Source organism: Galeopterus variegatus, unplaced genomic scaffold, assembly GCF_000696425.1.
Source record: "Galeopterus variegatus unplaced genomic scaffold, G_variegatus-3.0.2 Scaffold4980, whole genome shotgun sequence".
Lineage (NCBI taxonomy): Eukaryota > Metazoa > Chordata > Mammalia > Dermoptera > Cynocephalidae > Galeopterus > Galeopterus variegatus.
In genome coordinates, this window is record NW_007731091.1 from 158098 (window position 1) to 165358 (window position 7261).

Consider the following 7261-nt stretch of genomic DNA (forward strand, 5'->3'; position numbering starts at 1 on the left):
AAAAAGAAAAAAAAAAAAAAAAAAAAAAAAAAAAAAAAAAAAAAAAGAAAAGGAAAAATTAAAATCCACAGTAGAAACCAAAAAGAATAAATGCATAATGAAAAAGATTTTGTAAAACAAATGTTAGTTTTAACAAAATAAGTAGTTTTATTCTCCTCACTGACTTTTTTTTTAAAGATTTTTTTTAAAGGTGTAGCAAAGTCCTTCATTTTAAATCTGTGTTTTATCACAAGGTTACTACCTGTAATCAAAAAGGTTATTATTTCTAAACCTCTCCCTCCTCAAAACATAACAATAACATATACAAAGTTTTGAAATTTTTATATTTTAACTTTTAAAAAATTTAACTTTAAAAAATGTAATCAAAAAGGTTATTATTTCTAAACCTCTCCCTCCTCAAAACATAACAATAACATATATAAAGTTTTGAAATTTTTATATTTTAACTTTTAAAAAATTTAACTTTAAAAAATTTTTTAAAAAATTCAATTCACTTTCTATTCTCCCAGAAAAACTGATGTCATATTTAGAACAGATATTACAGCAAGCTGTCACAAATGATCTCTACCTATTTTACCAGTCAACAGAGAATCTGCTATTATACAGTAGGGTATCAATATGCCTTCCATGGGAAAGTTCTTTGTCTCCAAAGACACTCTTGCAATTTACAGTGACACAGGCAGATGCCATTTCTTACTGGCTAAAACAGAGTATGCACTCAGAAGACAGGCCTTAATCTAAATATAGAAAGTCATCTCCTCATATGCATAATTACATTACTCTTGCTGAAACTGAGAAATGAACTAAATGCCCTGACAAACTCAAAGGTCTTCTTTTGCTTAGAGTGAGAGCAAATGTAGGAGGAGTAAATTCTATCCTAGCAGACTGTAAGACCTAATAACCTAAATTTGAGAAACATGACTGTTAAACATGCAAAATGTAATCCACCTAACCAAAGTACTCTTTGGATCTAAAAACAAGTTTGCTAACCTATACACAAGTTGAAGAGGAAAGAGCTTTTTCCAAAAAGATTGAATCCTCACTAAATGGATCCTTAATGTTCTACCAAATCCAGATGTCATCATTCTGGGGATGCCTGTTAATGCTGTTAATCTTATATCTTCAGCCCATAGCTCCAATACTCCCTGGGCTGGAAGAAGATCATTCCTGCCTCCTGAAAGGAAGCACAAGGAACTGCTGTAAGCAGGAAATCTGTGGACCCTCAGAGTATGGGGATGCTCCAGAGACATGGCTCCAAAGAATTTACTTACCCTCAGAGAACAAGTTTCCCACTCACAATTAAAAAAGACAATTGAATTGACACAAGTTTACCCTGTTCAACAGGGTATCAGCAAATTAGTAATATTGTTTGGACTCTCAATATTTACGATCTAGCCTGCAACTTCACTAGTGGTGTATTTTCAAAATATCAAATCGTCTTTCCTAATAAAGTCATAATACATTTCAGCATCTTAAATAATAATGCAAATGGTAACAAAACCCAAATTGTACCCAGTAACTTAAAAAATTCTAGGTTTCTAGCCATTGTATCTACCAAAGAAAACAAAAATTCTAGAAAGCTTCTACTCAGAGACTACATTTGGTTGAAATATTCATTGCCTCAGGTATCTCCCTCCCATTACAGCTGGCCAAGGAGGTAAACAAGCACCAATTGGCTAAGACTGTACTGGGACACACCAAGGATGAGTTCTGAGGGGAAGAGAAACATCCTATACATATTTGTTGAAGCAAATTCATTATAATCTTTCAGTTTCCCATAGTTCCAAGACCATGAATTAACTCACTGACAGGTATACTCAGGATATCAATATATTCCCAATTGTTCTACAAATCAACTGAAAATTCTAGGTGTCTTGAAGAAGGCTGTGTTCTTCCCTTTGAATATCTTCCCAGTTATAACTGTCTGAACCTGTACAACTCTATTTGTAGACATTTAATATGCTTTGTGCCTACTGTTAAAAGCTTGACTTCTTTTTTAGATTATCGAAACTGTATGTTATAATGGATAGATTCATCTAAAAATTTCATCCCCAAATCTGTGAAGAGCTCCCATTCTCAAAATGATTAATTAATTAGCAACAACAAGAGAAAATGCTTACCTCTCAAGACAGCCATCTTCACTACCACCGTGGTCACTGCATGGCTCTAACAGTATAGCTACAGACTGACAAAAAAGTATACCAACACTGTATTAATGGAGCTCCCAACACTCATGAGAGAAAGGTGCCAATCTAAATTAGGATATTAGATTACATGTTAGTCAAACACCCCTTTTTAGCTATCATTTATAATAGCCTGTAGGAACTGGCATCTCTTTTTACAGAGAGTAATTTACCTTCCCTTAAAACAAGAGAGAGAGAAAGAAAGAAAGAACACAATAATACATTGAACTTTCAGAAGGAGAGAACAGAACAGTGGTGACTGGAGATGGGAAAGGGAGAGGGGGAGAGAGGTTACCAGGAGAAATTGGCTAATGGGCACAAGGAACAATAATGTTTTGTAATAATGAACATGCTAATCATCCTCATTTGATCATCACATATTGTACATATATTCAACTCTGTACCTCACAAATATGTATAATCAATTATGTTTCAATAATAATAGTTTAAAAAGGCAATTGGAGGCAATATAAAAGAAAGATGAAGTAAGAGAATTAAAAGTTGACAGCCCAGCAGTAAAGGAGGAAGGTGAAATTTACAACCAGGTGCAGAACTATGCTCTATATTATGCCTCAGGACAAGGAAAAATAAGAGTCACTAGAGTCAGGACTGGCTCTGAGAGCAAGATGCTGATAATACCAAGGTCAAGGGTTCAGATCCCCGTACTAGAGAGAGAGAGAGAGAGAGAGAGAGAGACACACACACACACACACACACACACACACACACACACACACACACACGAATATGACCAGACTTTCTTTAGAAACTAGCCAAAATGTTTGTTTCATCACTTAAAGAAATTTTACGTCCTCAGAAGTCATTTTCAATAAAACATTCCTTTGTTCATGGGCAGAAAAGAGTTTGATTTTCTTTCTAAAATACCAGCTGGCAAAATAACCCATACCTTCTCCCCTACCTCCTCTCCATGCCTTTCCACAAATATGAGGGTCCTCCAAAGGAGAGCTAAGGCACTCTGGTCTCAATTTAAGTAAGCTAGAGCATTTTGATGGTGGTAGTGGCAGTAGTAGCAGCAGCTGCAGCATAACCATATTACCAGTGTCTTAGGGGCTTTCTGCCAGGAGCTAAGTAAAACCTGATAGGCATTTCCAGTAATTTCTCTGGTCTCTACCTTTTCCATAGCCATCCATAATTGGTGTTTCTACATTGCTTAGTTCTGCATCTTCCCATCTCTACCCACCTAGCTTTTCTCAAGTATGCTAGTTACTACTTCTTTTAAATAGGCTAAACAGCCCCACTCTATTCTGTACATTGGCTTGCTTACAAAGCCATTAATAAATTTTTTATATTAATGTAGTTCAATCTAGCCTGCTCTCTTTTATTGAATTAATGTGATCAAAACTGATGAGGTCTTGGGCCGGCCCGGTGGCGCACTGCTACAGTGCGCCGCTTGGGAGCGCGGCAGCGCTCCCGCCGAGGGGTCAGATCCCACATACAGACCAGTTCCCGCTCACTGGCTGAGCGAGGTGCGGGCGCGACACCAAGGGTTGCGATCCTGTTGCTGGTCCGGTCCGGTCCGGTACGGGCGCGACACTGAGGGTTGCGATCCATTGCCGGACACAAAAAAAGACAAAAAGGAAAAAAAAAAAAAAACAACAACAACAAAAAAACTGATGAGGTCTCATAGGACAAGTCATATTGAGAGCCATCACTTCCTCTTGGCAATCTGCTAGAGTTTTCCAAATACTTCTGGCCTCCATTTCTCAAAGGCGGTAACTACATTCCAGCAGTTTCTCAATGTTTGCAAGATATCAATAATTCTATATTGTGGGGGGACCATCAATTTGACAGATTTTATGAAAAGTCTGCTGATAAGTCCAGTAATTTTGATGTGAACTCTAATCAGGCTATTGATCTTCATACAGTTTGAATCCCCAAATAGCCCAAATTACTGTGTAATTGTACCTATTTAAAATCTACAGAGACCAATCTTTTTATATCGGATAAAAATCCTAAATAATTTACTCCAGAACCCAGCAGCACATTAAAAAAATATTAATTTGCAAAAGACATATCTGATAGTTACCCAAAATATATAAGAAACTCTTAAAACTGATCAATAAGAAAACCGGATTTAAAGATGAGCAAAAGACCTGAACAGACACCCCACCAAAGAAAATATACACATGGCAAGTAAGTATATGAAAAGATGCTTAACATCATATGAGCGTACTTCAGAAAATTCATAGAATGATTTACATTATCTTTCAATTCTATTTTTCCACAAAGTTTTAAGTACCCTCATATTTACAGGATTCAAAATGCAACACTGAGGGTTGCGATCCGTTGCCGGACACGGAAAAAGACAAAAAAAAAAAAATTCAAACAAGATACCACTACATACCTATTAGAATGGCCAAAATCCAAAATTGCTGGTGAATGAATGAGAAGCATACCCAGCTAATGGGAAATGCCATCTTTATCATAAACTAACAGAGGCATTTAGTTTATGATAAAAGTGCATTTCAAATCAGTGGGAAAAACATTATTCAATAAATTGATATGCTAGGATAAGTAGGTAAACATCTAGGAAAAAAGTTCTATCCACTCTTTATAGCCTACACCATAATAAATTCCAAATGGGCCAAATATTTAAAAGCAGAAAATAAAACCATAAAGTTTTCTTTTTTTTAAATAAAGAAGGAAATTTGTTTATAATAGACTACAGAAGGCCTTTCTCACTATGAAATAAAACCTAAAATCAAAAAAAAAGAAAAAAATGGGAAAATACTGATTAAATTGACTACTACTGTCAAAAATGGACCTTGAGCAGTCAAAGGACAACAAACTGGAAACAAATATTTGCAACTAATCACCAAAAAGGTTATATTTCCTTAATAAATAAAAAGTGCTTACAAATCAAAAAGAAACAGAAACCAACAACCCAATAAAAAAACATACAAAGGACATGGACAACTGAAAACAGAAAAGATCCAAGATTTCTATAAAAACATCAATGGATGGGCCGGCCTGGTGGCGCACTGTGCTAGTGCTCCGCTTGGGAAGCGCGGCTGCGCTCCCGCCGAGGGTTCGGATCCCACATACAGACCGGTTCCCGCTCACTGGCTGAGCGAGGCGCGGGGGCAACACCGAGGGTTGCGATCCCGTTGCCGGTCCCGGTCCGGTACGGGGGCGACACTGAGGGTTGCAATCCGTTGCCGGACATGGAAAAAAAAAAAAAAAAAAAAAAAAAAAAAAATCAATGGAAATGAAAATTTACAAATTTCACTAACCATGTTTTAATAAAAAATCTGGTACTGGCAAGGGCATAATAAAACAGGTACTCCAACACACTGCTAGTGAGAGTGTAAACTTGGTTCAATGGAGGACAATTTGGTAATATGTAATAAAACTGTAAATGCATATACATGATGAACCAAAATTCTATGTCTATAAATTTATCCTATTCATTTATTCAATTTGTTTGTTTGTTTATTTTTGGAAGCTGGCTGGAACAGGGATCATTGAACCCTAAACCTTGGTGTTATCAGCACCACACTCTAACCAACTGAGCTAATAACTGGATAGCCCCTCTATAAATTTATCCTAAGAAAGGTCTGCACAAGATGCAATGGTGTATGTATGAGGCTATTTACTGCAGCACTTTTTTAGGATAGGACAGTGTTTTTAATAGTTTTACTATATGCCACCATGGGGAAGGGGGATTAATATAAACAGACAGTGATGGGAAGTGTGAGACCTCCACATGTCCTTTTGTAATGTCTGTCTATCTGAATATATCCCTTTCCATAAACAAACAAATAATACACATTTTAAAACTGTAGAACAAAAATCAATTATCCACACATAAAGCACTTAATCACTAAAGATTCCTCAAGATTAATTTCACGCTGGCTAATCAACAACCACCGTGGAACTGTGGTTTAAGTAGCACCTAGGAGACTTCCGGGAAGATGGCAGACTAGAAGTGCCCGCAGCGCATTCCTCCCATAGAAAAAGACATAAAAGGACCCACCACCACCGTCACAGCAGTCACCGGAGCTACTGTCTGGTCCTAGAACCATCGCCATCACAGAGCAGCTCCCTGCAGGGCAGCAATCCTGCAGGTTGCCTATCACTGTAGCCAAGGAATCCACAGATGGGAGGGAGGTAGCTACAACCACTGCCACCATTGCCACTGATGACAGTTAATCCCACTGCTGCCAAGGACACTGCAGACACAAGGAAGGCAGCTGCAGCCACCGGCACCGCCACCCCCATAAGGTAACCCTGCTGCTGCCAAGGACACTACAGATGCAAAGAAGCCAGCTGCAGTCGTCACTAAATAACCCCACTGCCGCCAAGGACACCACCAAGAACACCACAGACATGAAGGAAGCAGTTGCAGTCACCGGTGCCCCTGCCGCCCCCCATAAGGTAACCTGCTCCTGCTGCGGATACCACAAATGCAACAGAGGCAGCTGCAGCTGCTGGCGCCCCTTGCTGCTCCCACGAGGTAACCCTGCTGTCGCTGCAGACACTAGAGACATGGAGGAGGCAGTTGCATCCACTGGTGCTGCTGCCACCCCTACAAGGTAACCTTACTAATGCTGAGGACACCGCAGACACCAGGAAGCTGCAGCTACTGACAGTGCTGCCACCAAATCATGGTGACCCCACTACTACTACAGCCACCGTAGCTGCACGGGCCGCCACTGTGGACACTGCAGCAAAGTGAGAGACTGCTGAAACCACCACTGCTGCAGTCGCCACCATCACCGGCACCACCAGGCAGCCACCACTGTTGTGTGAGCAACCCACTGCTGCTGCAACCACTGCCGCCACATGGACAGCCCAACAAAGCCATCTCCACAACCACTGCTGTTGCAAGGGTGGCCCACTACTACAGCAAGCTGCAATAGCCACTGCTGCTGTTCAGGTGCACTGCCAACCAGTGAACTACATTGACACAGGCGGGTTCACCAGTGGAGCCCAGGAAAGGAGAGTAATAGAAGAAGCAACTCTCTACCAGATGACCAGACATCAACATAGAGATACTAGAAATATGAGTCCACCAAAGGAATACAATAACTCTCAAGTACCAGACCCCATAGAGT

At 39.5% G+C, this 7261-nt stretch overlaps 1 protein-coding gene across 1 annotated transcript in view; it reads right to left on the minus strand.

Moving 5' to 3' along the window:
* FAM13B (family with sequence similarity 13, member B) overlaps positions 1 to 1029 on the minus strand; it is a 20325-nt gene extending 19296 nt beyond the window's left edge. Inside the window, exon 1 of the mRNA XM_008588705.1 lies at positions 991 to 1029. The gene's annotated coding sequence lies outside the window, so the exon portion shown is untranslated. The remainder of the gene's footprint in view (positions 1 to 990) is intronic.
* Positions 1030 to 7261: the final 6232 nt, after the last annotated feature.